This window comes from Rhinolophus sinicus, linkage group LG02 (assembly GCF_036562045.2).
Source record: "Rhinolophus sinicus isolate RSC01 linkage group LG02, ASM3656204v1, whole genome shotgun sequence".
NCBI lineage: Eukaryota > Metazoa > Chordata > Mammalia > Chiroptera > Rhinolophidae > Rhinolophus > Rhinolophus sinicus.
The window spans coordinates 9,598,668-9,621,197 of NC_133752.1; the positions used below are offsets into that span (position 1 = coordinate 9,598,668).

A 22,530-nucleotide genomic window follows, 5' to 3' on the forward strand; every position below is an offset into this window, starting at 1 on the left:
TAAGCAGCACCCCTTCCCAAACTGTGACAACCAAAAATGTTCAAAATCTAGTGCTTGATTTTTTTTTTTTTTTTTTTTTTTTTAAGATTTTATTGGGGAAGGGGAACAGGAATTTATTGGGTGTGTACTTCCAGGACTTTTTTCCAAGTCAAGTTGTTGTCCTTTCAATCTTAGTTGTGGAGGGTGCCGTTCAGCTTCAAGTTGTTGCCCTTTCAGTCTTAGTTGTGGAGGGTGCAGCTCAGCTCCAGGTCCAGTTGCCTTTGTTAGTTGCAGGGGGCGCAGCCCACCATCCCTTGCGGGAGTCAAAACCGGCACCCTTGTTTTTGAGAGGACACGCTCCAACCAACTGCGCCATCTGGGAGCTCAGCAGCAGCTCAGCTCAAGGTGCCTAGTTCAATCTTAGTTGCAGGGGGCGGAGCCCACTATCCCTTATGGGACTCAAGGAATTGAGCTGGCAACCTTGTGGTTGAGAGCCCACTGGCCCATGTGGGAATCGAACTGGCAGCCTTTGGAGTTAGAAGCATGGAGCTTTAACTGCCTGAGCCACCGGGCCAGCCCCGATTTATTTTTTTAAGTCACAGGAAGAAATTATTGAGTTTGGGCAGCATTTTGTAAGATATACTAAAGAGGGGGGTCCCTGCTGTCAGTTTTGGCAAATGCTAAGTAAGGTCTGGGGGTCGTGAATTAAAGCATATCGGTGCATCCAAGCCACTTGACCCATTTTTGTTGCCTAGTTGGCCGTGGGGAGTCAGCTGCCATGTTGATTCCTCATCACCCCCAAAGACAGCCTGCCCTGGAAGAATTGCAAAGTGAGTAATTTCGGGAATGTAGCTCACCCACATGTATTCCTCCACTGGGACATTCACAAACGTCCTGCGCTGCGTGCTTATTCTGAGTATAGGCTGGCACTTGGTGAAACTCAGCATTTTTCGTATAAGTTTGATCATAGAAGCATTCAGAAAACAGAGTAGAAGGACTGACAGTGCTATTTCCCATGGCCTCATGAGAAAGTGCCTGGCACATAATAAGGCTTCAGTAAATCTTAGAGGAAAACAAAGGGAACAAAATGAAACAATAAGTTCAGAAGAAGACAAATAACTGTGGTAACAGCAAGAGAGTGCTGCTATAGGAAAGATGAAGTATGCATACCGGGCAGTTTGTGTGCTTGCTGCTGTCACTTATTGACTATCTATTATACTATCTGTCAAGCCCTGAGCAAAGTACTTTCCATGCATTTCTCTTATTGAGTTAAACCCTCCTAAGGAGGCACAGTTACCCCATTTTCCAGAGAAGGAAATTGAGGTTCACAGACCCAGGCTGTCCTGTATCAGTCCCACAATAAGAATAACAGTTATTTAGCAAGGCCACCATTACTCTAAGTATTTCATTTACCATTTAAGATAATCCTAGGAAGCAGGTATTATCCAAGCAAATGAAACAAAAATCTACTGAGCATCTGTTATGGGCCGGGATGGTGCTAGGGGCCGGGGACACAGCAGGGGATAGCTGCTGCCCACATGGAGTGTATCATCTCAGAGGGAAAGTAGACACCACCAAATACCTTCAGGTGGGATGATTCATTTCCACATCCCACCTTCTGCCCCCCAGTCGGAAGTTCTTACCACAAAACTGCAGATGGCAGTCTTTAGACCTAGGGACGCTAAGTAAGGCACTTTCTCAGTGAGTTTTTAACCACACAGGCCCTGACCGTGGCATCCAGGGACACGGAGGTAACTCAACCACGTCCCAGTGAGAAACCCTTTTCTTGGACTTGATTGTCCATACACTGTGACTATGCCATCAAACTCTAATAAATGGCAATTAATTATGGTGGTAAAAAATAATAATTTAAAAGGAAAACCTAAGAAAAACAAAGAAAACACCCCAAATCCTAGATCTGTTGGAATGCAACAAAGCAGTGATCATAAGCCTGGGAAGTGGGGCCTTGGACAAGCTGAGCTGAGGTTAGAGGAGTATAGAGATGCACTGGGACAAAGAACAGAATTAGAGACTCGCAGGAGAAAACATCTGCTGTATGTCATTCTGCAAAACATCTCAGGAGCCATTTTAACGCTGCCTAAAAGTGTTCAAATGCATAAACCCCCAAAAAGGATTTATTGCTTTTAGAAATACCTTAATGTGTAGAGGTGGGGGGGTAGGGGACAAGAAAAGTAAAATTAAGGTTGGATTCTAAGGAAAAAAATCCCCTAGCAAGTAGCCCTAGAGATGCAAGAACTACTAATGAATATTGTAAGTGTGCACTGAAGTGAAATTTAAGTCAGTAAAATCATTGCAGCTGGGTAATATTTTGTGCTGGTTTGAAAATTTCCATCATAATAAGGTAAAAAGAAAAAATAAAGAAAAATAAGTCAAGAAAGAAAGAAAGAAGGGAGGGAGGGAGGCATGGAGGAAGGGAGGGACGGAGAGAGAGAGGGAGAGAGGGAGGGAGGGAGGGAGGGAGGGAGGGAGGGAGGGAGGGAGGGAGGGAGGGAGGGAGGGAGGGAGGGAGGCAGTCAGTCAATAGCTGGAATATTGGGAAATGGGAGGTGCCACTGGGCCTGTTCTCAAGCTGCAGTGAGGGTGTGATGGCTGCTGGGGTTGAGGCCCAAGGGCTGAGCTGATTGTGGGGTGAACGATCAGAGTTAGGAAGCAAAGAATGAGATCTGCGGTCAGTCTGTTCTTGGTGATTTTTATCACATTTGTTCTTATGGAAGGAAAACGTCAAATGCCTCAAAGGTTTAATAAATAAGGGCCAGTGGTGGATCTAAAGTTACTCCCTGTAGGTTATGGGCCAGGCAGTAACAGGGACTCTGGAATAGACCAACCTGGATTTGAATCTGACTCTGGCACACTTAACACTATGTGTCACTTTAGGTGAGTTATCTAACTCCTGTGAGCCTCGGTTTCTTCACCTTTAAAATGGAACTAACCCTGACAGTACTGCTGGGTTTGGAGAGCATTCAGTGAGGTGAGGCATATATGTCACCTGTATGTTGGAGGGTCCCAGTAAGAGCTGGTTCTCTCCTCCTGACCACCCCACCTCTGATTGCATTTAGGACAGGACAATGATCCTTCTTTAGACTGTTGCTCTCTGCCATCGTACAGGTCTGTGGCTGCTTGGAAAAGCTGGATAAAGTGACATCATAAAGTCACTGGTGCTACTGATGATATGATGGCTCTGATACCCCAGTCACTCCCCCTGCTACCCCGAGAAGACACCTCTTTAGTTAAACTGTGCTGGGAGGTGTACGGGGGCCATATCATCTCCAGAATTAACACCACCATGGAAAACAGTCCAAATGTGTCCCCTGGCTTCACATGCACCACTTTCAGAATACATATCTGAAAGTGGAACCAGTGTAGCACATTTTCCAAGAAGTGCAAGTTTGTTCCTTCTCCAGAGTTCTCCATCTTACTTAACGGCTCTAAGCAGTTGCCCAAGAAAGAAATTCAGCCTTATCTATATTCTTTGTCACAGGTTTAGCTGTCCAACATGCAACCCCCCTTCTAGCTGGGACAAACTCCCATTTATGGAGTTTACAGGAGTGGCTTACAGTCCATCACCGGCCACCACAAAAGCCAAAAGATTATCCTCCCGTTCACCATACACCCAAGGCATGGCCCTACCCAGCCTGGCCAGTTGGCCACTCCTGCCCATGACTTTGATCCTGGAACATGTGATGCAGCAAATAAAGACAATCAGACTATCAGAGGGTAACCGTGATGGTGGCACGGGCAGTGCCAGGTGCCAGTAGCTATGTCCTAACCAGGCTGTGCCCACTGCCCTTGGTTCTGATTCTGTTCTCTGGCCCCCTGACAAGGCCAAGAGCCATCCAATACCCTTCCGGGGTGTTCCTTTTCTGAAATTAGCCAGAGTTGCTTTCTGTTGATGCCTGATGGATAAATACTCCGCCCTCACCATCTCCCTCACCTCACTTGACTCTCCAATCCATGTCCTCCTCCCCAGTCTCATGGTGGCAGTGTCAATTCAGCCACTGTGCACGTACTGTTGGGAGATGCCCGTCTGAGGAAATTGCTAAGGGCCAGGACTGGGGGAGGTGGGGGAGGGGGCATACAAGTGCAGGACCACATCTTGTCTTGTTTGTTTTAACATTTTGAGATTTGTTTATCATGGAGTTTAGGGCTTAAATATGGATTTTAAAATATTGCATTAAAATATGATTTCTTTTGATTAATGAGCTTTGAGGACACCCCTCTCCCCCTTAAATGTTCTGCTGGCGGCCCTTGCCTGCCTCTATGCAATGCTGGTGAAGGCCAGAGCTCATCCACTGATTCCCTCACTACACAAGTTCTTTGGGGCGTTACTCTGCACCCCAGGGTTCAAGCATGCAGAGATGATTAACACCAAGTCCAGCCCTCAAGAATGTCACCAACTAGTGAGGGAAACAGAGGCCACTGTCAATTCTAGGAGTGCCAACAGAGGGGGAAGACAAGGTCAGTGTGGGGAGGAAGATAGGTAGGAACGCTCGCTTCAGCCCCGGGTGGGTCAGGAAGAGCTTCCCAGGGGCTATGGTGCCCGAGCTAGTTCTTTGGATTGAGGGGTCAGCAGATAGAGACCCAGGAGAGGGACATCCCGAGTGGAGGAGTTGGCACACCCAGCTGTGTTGAGATCGGTCAGTGATGTCGTGGGGCTGGAGTGCAATGTGCCTGGAACATAATATTGGAGAAAATGAATAATGAGAGAGGCATCAGTTTGGAAAAGCACTCACTGCACACTGAGACATCTGGACCAGCTGAAGGCAATGTGGGAGCCACCAAAGGCTGTACAGTAGTGGGGTAATGGTCTGACATTGGTTTTAGGAAGATCAGCTGTGGGGAGCCATGGTTACAGGTGACTCTAAGCTTTACAGAATGGCTCCGTTTATGCTTAACCTGTTTCCCTCCCCCTGAGGCAATTGTCTCTGCCTGCACCTGGGGGGAGCTTGAGCTTGTAAGCTGCTGAGGAATGTGGTGGGAACGGCCAGTTCCCGGACACAGAAGCTGATGCCTATCAGGGCAATTGATAAGATAATTACTTGTAAGAGTTTCAGTGAATTTTGTATCCTCTATGTGAAAGTTAAAGAATTTACATTTGTTATGTTAATACATACTTGCACGTACTCAAACTGCTTATATGGGTGCAGTAAAATAAACTTAGTGGCTTCAGCATCACTGAGGTCCGCGATCGCCATCATCATATGTGAAAGTGTCTTTTATTCATTCCCACTCCCCCATTCGGGAACCGATCGACTTGTGGCGGCTGGCCCGCCACAATCAGCCCAGAAGGAGGCCTGGGGAAGAGGAAGGTGTGTGGAGAGAGGAGCCTAACCAGAGACAGCCCAGAGTGAGTGCTCAGGGGCTGGTGCATGAGTCCTTCCTGTGCTATTAAGGAGTTTGGCCTTTTCCTGTAGGTTGAAGGGCTATGGTCTTTGAGATAATCCATTAGATGTAACCTCTCTTTTTGTTGCCTCTCTCCTCCCAAATGCTGACAAGAAGTGCAACTAATATATATAGCAAATGTCTGCTGGCCTCACATCCTGGTCTACAAAATGAGGCCTCATTTGCACTCATTCCCATTCGAAAGACTCCATGCTTATCCACCTCCACTGACCTACACAGGAAGCCATATGCCTCTTACAGTGCCTGGGAGGCATGTCTGGGAGTCCCCAAAGATGTGCGTCCTGTACAGCCTGTCACCTGCCATAGCCCAGAGCCCAGCATGTGCCTTGGTTCCTGCTCTGACCCACAGCCCACAAAACCCCTGAGGAAGCCCTTCTGTGCCTGGGCTGACAGCCCCTCACAAGACACCAATGTCCTTGACACCGCCATCTCCAGATTCTTGCAGAGCCCTCAATGTGGAGTTCCAGGGGCACCACACAGATATGGGCCATAATTTGAAACTCAAAACAGCTACACTTGTTCTTAGAGATTCATGAGGGTCTTGTGAACTGTCCTATCAGCTTCCAGATCTTACCCCTCTGATCAGAAGGGCTCCAACCCCCAAACCTCCCATGGACGTAGACAGGGAAGAGGTCCGTGCCACCTCCTGCATTGCCCGCCAGGCCCCCAGTTCCCTGCTCCATATGGTGAAGCATGAGATGGAGACGGTATGCAGCTCAGCCCAAGATGGTAGCCTCGGAAGGTCTACCTCCCACGTATTTCATGTCAGGGCTTGCTGCCCATTCCTCTGTTACACATCACTGAAATTTCAGATGCCCACGACTGTAAGTTCTGCAAAGGCAGGGGTCTTTATCTGTTCTGTACACTAAAATATCCCATAAGCCTAGAGCTGATCCTGGCACAAAGTAAGCACTCAGTCAATACATGTTGAATGAATGAATGAATATGGTACAAGCACGCTAACCTGGGTTCAAATCCTGCTGTGCTACACTTCAGACCCGTCCTTTTATACCTCTGGATCTAAGTTTCCTCATTGGAAATGGGCCTTACAATGCTTATAGCTGCCTTCAAGTATTTTTAGAAATAAAGTGAGGTATAAATAAATATGTAAAGAAAATTGAATGTGACCATAAATAAAGTACTTGACACACATTTTTTTCTTTCTTGCTTCTTCTCTTTTTCTTCCTCCCACCCTTTCTTCTACAAATATTTGTTGAATACCTTCTACATGCGCCAGGCACCTCCCCCCCGCCCACCCCCCACCCCCCACCCCAATTTTCAGGACACAGCAGGGACCAAGGCAGAGCCTCCTCCAGAGCTTACTGTCTAGTTTGGGAGACAGACAGAAAAATCTGTAAACAAATCAACCAAGCAGATCACTTCTGGTGGTGCTAAGAATTATGGAGAAAATCAAACCAAGTAAAGTAAATGACCAGGGAGCTGAGGGGGGCTGTTTTTGAGGTCATGTCCAGATTTTAATTTAAGTGGAAATCTCTTTTGCTCTGGGCCTGTGGACCAATGCTACCTGCTCACTGGGGTCAGGAGCTGGATGTTTTAGACCTGACTGCCTCTGGCCAGATACATAGACTTAGGGAGCTAACTAAAACCTCCGGGCCTCAGTTTCTTCATCAGTGGAATCTCAGAGAGTCTTCCAGGGGTCTGACTGTCCGTGATTCATTTTTTCCCAAGGTCAGCTCTGTGTCTGGGCCAGTTTGTGATTCATAGGGAGTTTAATATTTTATTTTAGGAAACAACCATTAAGTTACTTGTCAATAGACGTGCTGCAGGCTGCTGAGCAGCTTCGTTAGTCAGTTCATCGTGTCTTACACGAAAGCCAGGAAACCCATGCTGTCACTCAGTGTTAATGTCTGGCTGTCATTAAGAGGTTTCCAAGAGCTTAGGTTAAGCTTCCTGGCTCCCTTTTCTCTTGAGTCAGCTTCCATTCTGCTCCAGCTTTCTGGATGCCCCTCAGAGCAACCTGCACTATGCACGACTTTAATCTCGGTGTTTGAAAGACCTTTGGAGTAACTGTGCACTCTAGGAGCCATTGCTCTGCAGCAGCACGTTCTAGAAGCCCCTTTTTTCGATATGACATGTGTGTTCCCTGCAGGGTCAGTTCCAGGTGACAGTGTGAAGCAGGTCTGCAAGGAAGAACTTGGGCTTCAGAGCCAAACAGACCCAGGCTCTAAGCCCACGTGTGCAGCACACTGGGTGGTGTGCACATATCGTCTGATCGCTCAGAATCTCACTTTTGCCGTTGACAGAACGGGCATAACAGCGCTTGTTTTACAGTTACTGTGAGGATTCTCTGAACGGACAGTTAGTGCTCATCCCCGTTTCCTCCGGCCTCCACTCCGAGGCCGCAGCAACATGTTGTCCTTGGGCTCTCGGTCGCCATCTTTGTTTTCTCTCCATTCCAGCTTTGCTCTCTCCACCTTTTCTTCATTCTCCTGCTGTCCTACATGGACCCTGAGGCGTTCAGAGTCTTGGGAACCTCTCTTTCTCCTTGGTGACATCTTCTGTTAAAGGACACAACCACGAACATGGCTTAATGTCCTCAAAATTAACTTGCTCAGGGGTCAAAACTTCTCCTTTCCATCTCATGGTGCGGCTTCCTTCCGCCACTGTGATCACGGATGACAAGTAAACCTCAGTGGGGTTTAAGCTGCTGTTATTTTAGGTTTTGGGTTACTCGTAGCCTAATTTTCTCATAACGAATAAAATGCCAATATATTGCTCAATAGAATATGGTGGGTTCTGTGGGGACTCCTTTGTCACTCGTTTCTGCCTTTATCAGTAGGGTCTGTTTGGACTCTCACTCTGCACCCAACCTCAGGCTCTTCATTCAGGAAAGGTCCAGCTATGGCTGCTGTACACTTGAAAGAGAGAGTAAGAAGCTGGGAGGTTGGAAGACAAATCCAAATCCAGGGCAGAACAAACCACTTCCTCCCTGTTGTTCATTTGTCTGTTCTTTCATTTAACCAACACTGAGCAACTCTGTGCCAGGTACCAGGCCGTTTCTTGTCTAACCCTCACCAACAACACAATGATGGAGGCATCATTCCCGTCTTCCAGCTGAGGAAACTGAGGTTCTGGAGAGGCAAGGGAATGGCAGAGTGAGAATCCATCCTGTCTCCCTTGATTCTGCATTAATTATTTTTTTAATCATCAAATATATTTCTGTTTCACTAGTGGGAACTTGTTTTAGGTATTCCATAGATTTACTCCAACAAGGCAGAGAATGAAATAGTCTGAAAAGTGCTCTGTTCCCAGATCAGGGTCATGAGAGAATGGGGTTGGCCAATCAGTTAACCCCTAATATTGAGTGCCTACTATGCGCCATGCACTGTTCACTGATGTCATGTTTCTGGGACACTTTTTGCTGTGAAGTATGAGCATCATAATTCTATGCAGAGCCCACATTACCTTGGCACACTCTTGTGGTTCAGAAGGGAAAACACCAGCCAGGGACGCAGAGAGCTGGATAAGGTTCCATCTCTTCTGCCCACCAGCTGTGTGCCTTCAGATACGTTGGTTAACCTCTCTGGTCTTTGGCCTCTCTTTTCAGGGATGTTGAGAGCTTCCCTGCCTTTATGCTCCTTGTGAGTGCTCCTTCATTCCGACTTGGTCAACACTTGTCAGGGCAGTGCTATTCGGAGTTGTCTAGGAAACTGCACCCTCAGCGGAAATTCAGGAACCTCCCGTTAGGCCCCCAAAATAATTCACGTAAATAAATATCAGGCTTTAGTTGCAGAGTTTCCTTTTATAAAAGAGAAAGGACATTTGAGAAGCAACTGTTATTAGAGTTGAAATACTCATTGCAATCATGCCTGACTGTCTCTTTGGGAAGCTCCTCTAAGAAGCAGTCCCATTGAAATGTGTTTCCAACACTTATGAAAAGAACTGGGGCCTTTGATCAAACGAACAAACAGAACCAGGATCCCAAGTCCATCTTCTGGAGCTATGGTTTTGCAGGTTGGAGTGAGGTCAGGAACAAGTATTCTTAAGAAGCCCCAGGGCCTGGAAGATTCTTGTGGTCAGATGAATTTGTGGAATCCCTCCAGGGTATGTAACTCTGGAAAGACACTCAGTGCCCAACCTTCTCTTTTTATAGTTGGAAAAACCGAGGCCTAGAAAAACAAAATGGCTCATTCCTGGGCCATCACTAGGGGCTAATCCAAGCCTTGAGTTCAAGTCCTGAGGCACCAAGGAAGTTGGAATCAGAAGATTGAAGCTTGTTCTTCCCTCTTATTAGCTGTGTGATCTTAGGGCAAGTGTTCTATTCAACTCACAAAGAATTGTTACTAAGTGTCCAAATAATGCGCAGATCATATCCCTGGTGAAGTGCGGGTGTGTGAACAAGACGGAAGCCAGCCTTCCCTGGGGTATTCCAGAGCCCAGGGCGGTCTAACAAAGGGCAGGGATTCCCAAAGACGAGGAATGCAGCCACAGGGGAGGATGGACCCCACGCAGGTACGCAGCACACCTGGCCTGGTCTGTGGGAGACAGGAATGGCTTCCCTAAGAGATGGTGGTTAAGGACACGAAGGATGGCTAGGACTTAGCCAGGTGAACAGGTGGGAGGAGGGCACTGCAGGTATCAGGAAAGATGTGCAAAGGCCAGGTCAGTACCTGAACGTGGGTCCATTGAGGAGTCAAGAGAGAAGCCCAAAGGCAATAGGGAACGTGGGCAGAGAGGCCAAGGCCGACCGAGCTGGGTCACATCTGCGAGCATGTGCTCGATCCCACAGGCAAAGGGAAGTCACACAGACGTTCAGGATGGTCGTTGTGTCTGAGTCTCCAAATCCTCACCTGGTCAGCAAGGGGTCATAATGTGTTCCCTGTTCTCTCTCTCGCCCACCTGAGGTCTAATTCTCTACCCAGAGGCCAGAGCAATGCTTTCACAATGGAAGCCAGAGCCTGTCACTCCTTTACTTAAAAGCCGGTGATGGTGCCCAACTCAAGCCCCACTCAGAATAATGTCCAAAGTGCTCAGTGTGGTCCATTGTAATCTGCCACCCCTCCCTAGGGCTCCCTGCAGTGAGCACACTTCCCCTCAAGCTGGGCCTCAGCCCTGACACAGCACAGCTGCTGAGGCGTTTGCTGACCATACCCCTCGCTGCCCCTTGAGGTAGCTCAGTTTGTCTCTGGGGCACTTTCACCCCTCTGCTCCTATGTGTTCATCCAATTCTTTCTTATCTGCTCCCCCAACTAGAAAGTGAGCTCCATGGGAGTGGTGTCTTCGTGTTTGTTGGCTGCTGTCTCCCCAGGGTCTGGCACAGACCCACCAGCCCATAATATTTTATGGGTAAATGACGGGTCAATACCTAGCTCACGTGTACTGAGAAGGTTGAATAATAGGATTAGTGTATGCATAGTATTGGGTGCAGTAAGTACTTAGTAAGTGGAATCTTCTTTTCTACCCCATTCCGGCTTCCTCCAGACGCCCAATTAGAAGGTCTTCCCAGGGTGCCATTCACCCCTGGGTCCCCAAATGCCCCACTAGACCCTCTGTCCTGCTTGCAGACGCCTAGCTCTGTCCCCGACTGGCCTTTCTGCTCCTCGTCGACCTGGTGCTAGTTTGGCTGTGTCCCTGGAGGAGGAGATGGGGTGTACCACAGTTGCCACACACTGTGGCTGAGGGGTTTAGAGGTTAGCAACTCATGGATCTAGTCATTGCCCTGCTGTCCCTGGACCCTGTGTGGTTGGGGCCTGGGTGTGGCTATCACACCCGGGTGGCATCAGCTGCATGCCAGGGCATGCAATGAGTCAGGGCTATTTTGCAGGGGCAGAAAAAACAAAACCTTTCCTTAAGCGTTGACTGTGGCTTCTTTTCTCCTGACCTGACACAAATACAGTCAAATGCTGCTAAACAATGGGGATACATTGTGAGAAATGTGTCTTTAGGTGATTTTGTCATGCAAACATCCCAGAGCGCCCTTATACAAACCTGGGTGGTCTAGCCCACTGCACACCTAGGCTGGATGGGACAGCCTTCTGCTTCTGGGTTACAAACCTGTACAGCATGGTACCATACTGAATACTGTAGGCAACTGTAGCACAACGCTGTCCGTATATCTAAACATATCTAAGCATAGAAAAGGTACAAATACAGTATACAAGATAAAAAGTGGTCCACCTGTACAGGGCACTTACCATGAACGGAACTTGCAGGACAGGACATTGTTCCGGGCGAGTCAGTGAGTGAGCGGCGAGTGAGTGTGAAGGCCCAGGACGTGATCGTGCCCACTGCTGACTTTGGAAGCACTGTCCCGCAAGCACTTCCTTTTGCGAGGGTCAGAAGTAGAACATGGAGGCTGCCAATGCTCCCTGGATAAGGATGTGTGCTGGACTGATGAGAAATATCAAGGAAAAGCTGACTAGGGAAGGTTAGATGCCCTAATAGTGACTGTCCAGAGGAAGTGAAAGGCGGCCTGAGGATCCATAGGGATAAGCAACAAAGATGGGGAGATAAGAAAACAGAGGGACTGTCATGGCAATGTGGTTTTCGGTTGTTGCGGTTTGGAGCAGTGGTCAGATTAAGGAACTGTGGTATTTATAAATAAAAAAAAAATTTAAAAAAAAAAAACATGGAGAGGGTGTAAAACTGAGTTGCCAATACTTTGACTCTGGAAATTTGTTTTTGGTTCCATTGGCTCTATCTTTACAAAGGGCTGTCTCTGGCATTGAACTGATGGAAAAAATAAAATTTATCTATGCGTTACATCATTACAACCTGAAAATATTTCCAAAGGACAGGGGCAGGCTAGCTCCACCGTACTACAGAAAGCTGTTACTAATGTGGCAGTGGCACTTAACATTTGTTGAGGGAGCTTCTGTGGATCCATGTCCTCGTACAGGGTCTTAGGTCCCCAACAAAGAATTTACAGCCACGTACTCTGAAGACCACCAAGCTAGGTCGGGGGGTGGGGGGGGTGCTGTAGCACCCTCTGATTAAGTACCACTGGGGGAATAGGCTCCTGTGTGCTGACACAGCTCAGGGGCTGACTGACTGGATGTAACCTGTACAAAATTGAGGTGCTGTGAGTGGGTGTGATACAGGAGAGCCCCTCACTGTAAGAATTTTAAGTCTCCTTTTCCCTAGTTTCTTAGCTCCCTTGTCTTTGGTCTTAATCATTACTTTTTATTTTTTATTTATTTTATATATTTTTTTATATTGAACTGGCAACCTTGTGGATGAGAGCCCGCGCTCCAACCAACAACTGAGCCATCCGGGAGGCAGCTCAGCTCAAGGTGCCATGTTCAATCTTAGTTGCAGGGGGCAGAGCCCACCATCCCTTGCGGGACTCGAGGAATTGAACTGGCAACCTTGTGGTTGAGAGCCCACTGGCCCATGTGGGAATCGAACCGGCAGCCTTCGGAGTTAGGAGCACGGAGCTCTAACCGCCTGAGCCACCGGGCCGGCCTTAATCACTTTTTAAATCAGTTTCTTAATCTTAAAGATTGTTCCTAGCCTGAATGATAGAATGTCTCTTACCCCCTGCTTCAGATAATTACCCAGACACTTGTGATTTATCCTTCTTGATTGTAATCAATGTAGCCCAGCATTCTTTCCAGGTCATTCCGGGCCCAACTCCTGGGTAAACAATGCCACCTAAATAACCAGTTAAAATCAAAGGAAAAAACCACAGGCCCCATGAAGCTAAATGGCCTTCACCCTGTGGCAGTAGTTTTGAGTCCTGCTCCTTGGGCCAGTGCTTTTAATCTATTGACCAAAACCTATCTCTCCTCATCCAGGGGCCATTGGGATACGAATGATGCTCCAACAAGGCTTCCTGTGCACTCTGACCAAGGAGGCCAACGTGGTCTTCCAGGCGGGTCCCGAGACCCCTTCCTCTCATCTAAGATCAGATAGGGAGAGAGTCCTGTGACTCTCCGATAGGCAGGGACAATGACCACATTCAGCAGGAAGCAGATACAGAAGAAGTGACCTCCTGTCCCTCAACTTCCCATAGAGATTTAAGGGGATGACGCCTCTCAGGGGGAAATGAGGCAGGTAGATAGAGATAGGAATGGGGTCTCCAAACATTCCTGCATGTTCAACACGGCCTATGGAGAGCGACTGCCCAGAGACCTCCCAGAGACCTCCCCTCTACACCCAAATTTTCCCTTATCTACCATAACCATTAACCACTGTGAAGACACTAGAAGATGCAAACTACCTAACTAGATTAGACTGGTCACTCACACCTGCGCAGCAAAGGCTACAAAGACCTTCACTTCACCTTAGACTCATTATACCATCATTATAGTACCATCCGGATGCCCGGAAGTTCATTAATGTCATTATAACAGACTGAATTCTGGGAAGGAACATGAGCAGTCTAAAAAGATGAGGTAATAGCCTCTTGTCAATCACAGGTGCCAATCAAGAAACCCCACACCCAGAGAGGAGTAGCCCATTCTAGAGAAAAGAAAAGAAAAAAATCCATGCCCTTGCCAGTCAACGCCTTTTGAGCCATGCCATTGCTCGGGCCTGCTCCTATCCCTTTGAAGTGTACTTTCGCTTCTAATAAATTGATCTTTCACCACTGCCTTTGTGTGTCCTGCCCAATTCTTTGTTCAGGGTACCAAGAACCTGGACATCACGCCGAGAAGTCTGTTCTGCGGTAACAGGTGCAAATCTATTTCCAAGACCCATAGACATTGCTCCTCATCAGAGAAAAAAATTCCTCCTGAACCACACACATATCCTTCCATTTCTTACAGAAAATTCAGCTCTATTATAATCTTATGGGACCGCCGTCGTGTATGGGATCCATCATTGACCAAAACGTCCTTACGTGGTGCATGACTGGGCTCTTCCAGTCTGAGTGTCCCCCGCAGTGTGAACTTGGGATCATGGGCACAAGGCCCCTGACCTCCCTCTTCCTACAGCCTGACTGCAGGGTGTGCAGAGAAGGCAGAGCACTTTGCAGTGTGGAGACACAGGCAGCATGCTGGGAAGGCTCCCTCCTTACCTCTTACTCAGAACTCACAGGGATTTGAATAACAAACGGGCATATGAAAGCCTCCCTGGGAAGGCAGAATTATAAACTGCCAAGGGGTCTTTAATATCACCCAGTTCAGGGTGTTGACCTGAGGCTCCTGGCTGGTCAAGGGGTTTGGACTTGGGCCCTGAACTTGCATGCAGGGTGTTATGGGTCTCTGTGCCATTTTGTATACAGAAGGTTTGTTGCTTTTTTTCAGACTCTCAGAACCGACTTGTGTTCACATCCAGCCTGGAGGTGAGAAATAACTCACCTAGGATCACAGTACAAATGGCAGGTCAGCCTCCTGCCTGTCCCTGGACCTCCCTTTGCCAGATCACCAGCACTGTTCAGAACAAAACAAGGGGTAAATAACTAATGGCAAACACAGAAACAATAGAAACCTAGCTTAGAAGAAACAAAAAGAGCAAAAAGAAATGCATCAACACGTCAGCCACGATTGTCTCTGGGAGCAGTGGGACAAGTCTTTTTCTTTTCTGTCCCTTTAAAATTTTTCTGTATTTCCAGATTTTCTATTAAAAAAGCATTTGCTCCTTTATCATTAAAACTTTCTTTGAAGGAAGAGAAAAAACACTGTAATTGTGTAAAAGTATCTCTATCCAACCCCTCCTTTTATTTATTTATTTTTTTAAGGATTTTGAAAGTTTTTCTATTGTTCAGGTTTGTACGTGGTGCATTTTGTTAACCAACTTCTCTAGAAAAAGGCATGAAAGTTTAATTATATATTAATTTTCACTCTGGAAGTGTGTAGTTTAAGGAGTTCATGGAAATGCTTTAAAGAACAACTTTCATGTTCTGATAAGTTCCATTAAATGGCAGAGTGCATTATTTGAAAAGAGGCTTTTTTATGGATAGTTTTTTATTTCATTTTAACTGTTGTAAAATTTTATTTCTTCAGGGACTGAGCTAAATTCAGTGAGCTAAATTTGCCCTAAGATCCACTCCAGAGCAGTCCTCTCATTTTTCTATTCTTAGCTTCAATGGAGGTTTTAAAAATATAAATTTTAAACTGCATCTTAAGCTGATGAGCTTAATGTGAGAGCTACTGAACTTGATAATTTTAAGATTTCCTAGAATAAATTTAATCAGCATACAAATATTTGCAATCAACTGTTATTGTTGCTATAAAGACTTCTCTTGCCTTTTTAAGCCCTGGGTAAGCTACACATGTTGTTCTGGCCTCCAGAAAAATGTCAATCAGGCATCCCCAATTTATGGCATCTCATTGTAGCCAATTGTTTTGATTTATGTGGGGTAGATGTCTATGTAGCTCAGAGACTCCTCAAACAAACAGAAGATAGAAAGTTATTCTCAGCCTTGGGGGCAGGGAGGAAACACTGTTTTTGTTAACCCTTTGGCATATGAGAATCAGGTTTACAAATCCATGCCTGTTTATATCTAGCTGTGTCATCTTCCAGAATTCCATACTGAATTTACAGGGATAAAAATAACTGAACATAAGCTATTTAACTGAGTAAGAGCCATTTTGTCTTTAAATATACGTCTGGCTTTCAACCCTGCTTCAGCCTCTACCCAGCTGTGTGATCCTGGGCAGCTCACGCAACTTCTCTGACCCTCATTTATGAAACAGGGATGGTAATATACACCCTGTAATATGACTGGGTTTTTTTTTTTTTTTTTTAAATAAGGGTTTGAGGAGATAAAGTACGTGATGGCATTATTAGCACAGTGCGTAGCCCCCAGTGCATATTTCAGTTCATTTCCTTTTTCCCCCATAATTCTCAGAGAACAATGTCAATTTTATTCAATTAAGCAAACATTAATTGAGCACTTAGTATATGCAAAGTGTTAGAGATCCCAACCCCCCAATCACGCCTTTACCAATCTCATCACCTTCTAAGGAGGACAAAGCCCCGTTAGGTCCTAATTAGGCCAGATTGTAAAAGCTGCTTTAATGGCTGTGTAAAGAAATGCTCTGGATTCCAAGGGAAAGGAATATTAGGTTCCAAGGGATTAGGATTCCAAGGGAAAGAAATATTAGGTTTCCTCAGGTACCAAATGGTTTGTAGAGGAGGTTGATGAGCCTCAAGCTAGCCCTTGAAGGATGAATGGTTCTGGCCTGGAAGTGGAACAAGATTTTGGAAAGCAGAGAAGAGGAAAACACATTGTAAGAGGCAAAGCAGGAGCAAAGACAAAGCAGAATAAACATGTGTGCGGTGGTGGAGAAACACCACCGGGGACTGGGTCTCCTCGGGGGAGATGGCCAAGGAACAGAGAGAGATGGGGGACAGAGTCACTAAAGGCCTTGGTGGAAAGAATGGTGGCTCAATATTGCCTCTGCCACGTCCCCACCCCTTTAAGCCAGCCTGACTCTCCAAGTCTTGGGACTCTGGTAGGAGCTCAGGAGACATCCATGGTCTATGATCACCGGCTCCACAAATATTTACTGAGTCCCTACTATGTGCCAGGCCCTGTCTGAGGCCCTTGGGAGTAAATAGTGAGCAGAGCAGAGTCTCTACCTTCGTGGGCCTTACATTCTACTGGGGCAAACAGACGACAATCAGATAAACAAGTAACCCCCCTGTAGAATATAATTTTAGGGAACTAGTGCTGCGAAGTAAAAAAAAAAAAAAAAAATGGGGCATAGACAAGAGTTGCGGGATTAGAGACATTCCCTGAGGTGAACTTGAGCCAACACCCAAATGAAATGAATACCTGTGGGAGGAGGGCTCCAAGGGGAAGTATGGCAAGTGCAAAGGCCCTGACCCGGGGTCCATGGAGCAGCCAGGAGCCTGGGCACTTCCGGTGCCGTGCTGGGAAATGAGGACACAGATGAAAGTTTCTAAACCCTAAACTCTGTAACCGACTCCCTGATTCAGCTGTGGCCCTCCAACCTTGGTCCTACTGGAGTTCGAACATGGGCTTTCTGGGACAGGTTCTCTTGGCCCCCCGTCTGGAACCCTGCTCCAGGTGCAGCTCACAGCACACATTCTTGGTCACCAATCTTTGGGCAAGAAAACCACAGAGAAGGGATAAAGCCTCTTTGGTGGCTGTGCCTCCTCATCAGCATCCTCATTAAATTCCCACCTTGATTTTCCAGGGCAGTGGGGAGGGGATTCTCTACCATAGTGAAGCCACGGCAGGCTTCCCTGGTGGGGGAGGGGGCTTCTCCCTTGGGGTCATCACGCCTCTGGCATCACAAGGTCCTGTCCGTTCTTCATGCTCTCCGACTTACCCCTCCTTTGGTTTGACTGTATAGCTTTTCACAGGAGGCCTTGGGAGCACCAAAGGAACATAAACAGAATAACTGACAACTGTCCAACATGGCTGCTCTCAGAACCCTTAAGGCTGCCCATAACTGTCCCTTGCCTGGCTCAGCTTCCTCCTGGGCAGTGGCCACCACCCTACAACTCTTGGCATGTCTCCTCCTTACCCCCAGGGTCCAGGTCCCCACAGAGGGGCCCACAGAGAAGGTGGCAACTTCTCACCAGCTCAGGGCCCATCTTCCAAGTTGCTTCCTGTCCCAGAATCCTCCCCTTCCTGCCTGATTGACATTGGGAATGTCCACTCTCACCTGGGAGGCCTTGCTCAGCCCCCCAGGGTTTTGGAGCCCCAGCCTCGTCACATCGGAGCACTGTTTCCTTAATGTCATTTGGAGGTCACAGACGACTCCTATGGGAAGGCTCTCACAGCCACATCTGGGACTCCTGAACTAGGTCTGTCCCCACTCACCCTGACCTGCTTGGGGCAGGGACAGACCTAGTGCTGCCTCCTGAAGCTCATCTCTGCTCACCTACCCCAGCACAGGGGGCTGGGAGTCTGGCAAGTTTGACTTCCTGCCCCATATTCTGCCTGTGCTTCTAAGCCCTCCCAGGGCAGAAGCCGAATTTTTGGCTCAAGGGACACAGTGGGCTCATTGGAGATGTCCTAAAGACCTACTCGTCCCAGGGTGGGAACATGTCTCTTTTTACCCATCATGCCTTGGGCCAAGGAACTCTTACCCTGTTTACAAAATACATTCTAAAACATATGGTACAGAGCAGTTGTCCAAATACAAAAGGGACACAAAAGGAGTGGAGCCTAGATGAGCTGCCAGGAAGTTAGGGACCATGAGAGGACACGCCATATAACAGAGGACAGATATTAAATATATGTTAGCTTGATAGATTTGATTCAAGAGCAAACCATATCCCAGACACAAAGTATGTGATTCCTTCTTGATTCCCAAGATGAAGGGTTTTGGCAAAGTGCTGTTGCTGAGGAGTGGGGTAGGGCATTGAAGGCAGGTTGGCCTGATCCGGGCCTGGCATTTTGGCTGCCGCACCAGACTGCTTGTTACATGAAGAGGCCTGAAGCTTGGGGAAGAAAAAAACAGGCCTGGGAGAATTCACCAAACCAGGTTTCTAGGCCACTGTGACATTTCAGGCTGAGCTCATGGCCCATGTCCATGACAGAGTGTACGGTGGAATCATCCAGAATGTGCTAGGGAACCACCCAACAAAAGTCCTACAAGACCTGCTTCCACTGCCCAGGTAAGATGAGGACAATAGAAATGTCCCTGAGAGGAAGTCTCCCTGCTTCCAGGAGAGTAAAGGGAGCACATTTATGAACGCTTTCTCATCTCTGATCTATCACCATCACAGCCACCTTGTCATGCATTGAGTTGTGTCCCTGCCCCCACCACACACAAAAAATCCATGTTGAAGTCCTAACCCCTTGTAATGTACCATATTTGGTGGCGGGAACTTGACAGAGGCAATTACATGAGGTCATTAAGGTGGGCCTAATCCAGTATGACTGGTGTCCTTATAGAAAGGGGACATTTGAACACAGAGACACACACACATAGACGGAAGATGATGTGAAAGACACGGGGAAAAGTCGGCCATCTACAAGCCAAGAGTGGGGCCTGGGACGGATACTTCCTTCACAGTCTTCGGAAGGAACCAACCCTGACGACACCCTGATTTGGACTTCCAGCCTCCAAACTGTGAGACAGTACATTTCTGTTATCTAAGCCACCAAGTTTGTGGTACTTCGTTACAGCAGCTAGCAAACTCATGCACACCCCACAGGAATGGGGTTATTATCTCTATTTTACAGATGAGGAAACAGAGGCTCAGATAGATTGCATGTTCCCCTCAAGGGCCCTCACATCCACTGAGAAGCAGAGACTTTGGCGTCCAAGCCTTTCCCCCACTGCACCAAGCTGCTTCTCTCGAAGCACTGGGCAGTTCAGGAGCTCTGGGGTGCCCCACACCTGGAATAAGCTGCACCTTCACACTGTAAGCAGTAAAGTTCTGTCTGTAATTATGGTCACTGGCTGTCCCTCTGTGGTTAGGTAGCAACTTGTGCCCCACACGGAACAGTACACCTTCTCTTCCTTCTTCTCTGATCCCATTCCTGGCAGTCAGGAGGAAAACATGCCCAGCAGCAAAGCCAACCAAAGACCTGTTGGGAGGCCCTCGCTCTTTAAACCCAGAGAAATTAACCCTGGGAAAAATAAATAAAGCGGCTGCAGGAAATTTTTGAAAATGCAAGTGCTTGGTTCTCAGTGGCTGTCCCATTTTCCACACTGGTGTCATGACAACGTGGCTCTGGGTTAACTGACCCCCTCCAAGGGGTCTGCTGGCCTGCATCTGTTCACCCATCCCAGCCTCTGTATGCCTCAGGGAGGGGGGACTGCTCTTATTTCCTCCTTTTATAGCCAAAGATACCCAAGCTCAAGGAAGCAGAGAAACTAGCCCAGGGTCACCCAGCTAGTTAGTGGTAGAGCTGAGATTAAAACACAAACTTTTGTTGAGTCTCCATGAGATCATCTCTAGTGGATACTGAGTGTCGCTGTTTGCAGGAGGGAAGAAGGGGAAGACAGAAAACAAGGGCCAGCCCTTCTACTGTCTGGAACTGGTTCTCTCTCTCTCTCTCTCTCTCTCTCTCTCTCTCTCTCTCTCTCTCTCTCTCTCTCAGCAACTTGGTTTCCCAAAAGTGTTGCTGAAATCAGGAATCAGGATGGTCTCCCCAACCAAGGTCCTGAGGCCACAAAGCAGGTCTAATGTGACCACCATGCCTGGCTGGCTTTTGTGGAACTGGCTTCTCCCGAGGGACAGCAGAGCAGGGAGAAAATTCCAGGTCATGAGATTGCTCAGGGAGCTTCCAAGTTCTGCCACCTTATTTCCATCTCCTTAATCCCATGAGATCAGCTTTCCAGTTTTGTGCTCAGCAAGACTCAGGGGGTCAGATTCGAAGGATGGAGGGAGCTTCCAGGGGAAAATAATTCTTCTTGAATGACCATACGACATCACAACGAGTAAGTCCAGAAAAGAGCACACCATCCACTTTCTTGCCACACTCCCTGACTCCGTCGTGCCCTGGCGGGGTTGGGGGTGGGGCAGGAGGGAGGGTTGTACCAGAATGAATCTGGACACTGTGGAGCAGAGCAAAGTGGCGGGGATGAGTTGGTCATCCAGGAAAGTCCCTCAACGGCCCGATAAATACCTCCTTCTCCTTAGAGGTTTCCCACAGGACACTCCTGGGATCCACAACCTTGGCTTCCGCCCAGGGGGTCAGACAAAGCTTCAGGGGTTCTCAGCTGAAGATCCTGCCTTGAGGAGAGCAGGAGGGAGGGTCATTCCAGCAGACCGAAATGCTGGACAGAAAGCAGCTTTGAGTACAACCCCATTCTCGTTTTACTTTTCAAATTGAAATAAATTCACACAACATAAAACTAATCATTTTAAAGTGAGCAATTCCCTAGCATTTAGTACACTCCGTGTTGCACCACTGCCCCCTCTGTCTAAGTCCAAAGCATCTTTCTCACCCCAAAGAAAGCCCTGTTCCTATCCCTGCTCTCAGCCCCTGGCAGCCTCCAGCCTGCCTCTGTCGCTGTAGATTCACCTTTTCTGCTTATTTCACATACAGGGAAATAATTGTACCACCCACGCCCCTTCTTCACGGCCTGCAGAGCGTCAGGTTGAGAAAGGCTGAACTGTGGTTTCTGTTTTCATAAATTTTAACCCTCATTGAGACTATTTTGTGTGTGATGATGAAAGTTACACATTTCATGGTAGAAAACCTGGAACTGGAGAAAAGACCAAAGAAGGAACTTAAAATTGCTTCTAGTTCCATCCCTTAGAGTAACGATGCTAATAGTTCAGAGACAAACCTTCCCTCCCCTCCCCCCAATCTAGGCTGCTTCACCTGCCGTGTGCCTTGGGTTTTCTTAAATTCTCTGTATCTCATTTCCTCACCTGTAACATGGAGATGATAATAGTATCTACCTCACAGGTTTATTGAGAGAATAAATGAGTGGTACATGTGAAGCCCTGAAAATGAGATGAGCCACAGAATATATGCTCAGTCAATGTATACATGTCAGCTATTATTTCCCCCCCTCAATGATGTAGGGATTATTACACCAGCAGAAGAAGAAACTGAGCATCATGGAGGTCAAGTTACTTGCCAAAAGGCAAAAAAAAGCAAAAACATTTTTGAGTGCCTGTATGTGTTAGGTCATTATCATTGCTCTACTTTACAGAGAAGGAAACTGAGGCACTGACAGGTTAAATGTATCCAAGGTGACACAGGTAGTTAGGGGCAGGGCTGGTTGTCTCTGCAGTCACGGTGTGGAGTGTTCCCTCATCCTGCCCCATTGCCTCTTCTCATGTAACTGCAGGCCCCTAATCTGGTGTTTAGAATCATGTGGCCAGGGCCCCTTACCTTTGCGTGGGTCCAAGTATCTGATTCTGCCTTCCTGGTTTCCTGGGGCTGCTGTTTGCTTTCTCCCAGGCATGTTGCTCTTGTCATTTCCTGGCTGGAACTGGAGACGCTCATGTAGTGCTTCCAAAACCAGAGCAGGGTAAACCCACTGTGGAAGTAGGCTTATCAGTCCCTGGGTTTCTGCCACTGAGCCACTCAGGTCCTGCTCGGAGACTGTACGGAGCCCTCGGGCGTTGCCTTGCCAGGATACACTGTCTGCTGCCAGCTCCGTGCCAGGTACCTGGCCTTCCCTCGCACACGCCATCTCAACTCTGCCTCCAAAATAAGGGAAAACATCTCAGGCGTGATAAAGCAAGGAAGACATCTCAGGCCTGGCTTCTTGCTCGTCCAAAGATGCCACCAGCTCACAGTGGTCAGATCTGATCCTGTTATCAAAACAACTC

The 22,530-nt window shown here is 47.6% G+C and overlaps 1 protein-coding gene across 1 annotated transcript in view; it reads right to left on the reverse strand.

The window, feature by feature from the left end:
• PROM1 (prominin 1) overlaps positions 1 to 22,108 on the reverse strand; it is a 123,217-nt gene extending 101,109 nt beyond the window's left edge. Inside the window, exon 1 of the mRNA XM_074321631.1 lies at positions 22,088 to 22,108. The gene's annotated coding sequence lies outside the window, so the exon portion shown is untranslated. The remainder of the gene's footprint in view (positions 1 to 22,087) is intronic.
• Positions 22,109 to 22,530: the final 422 nt, after the last annotated feature.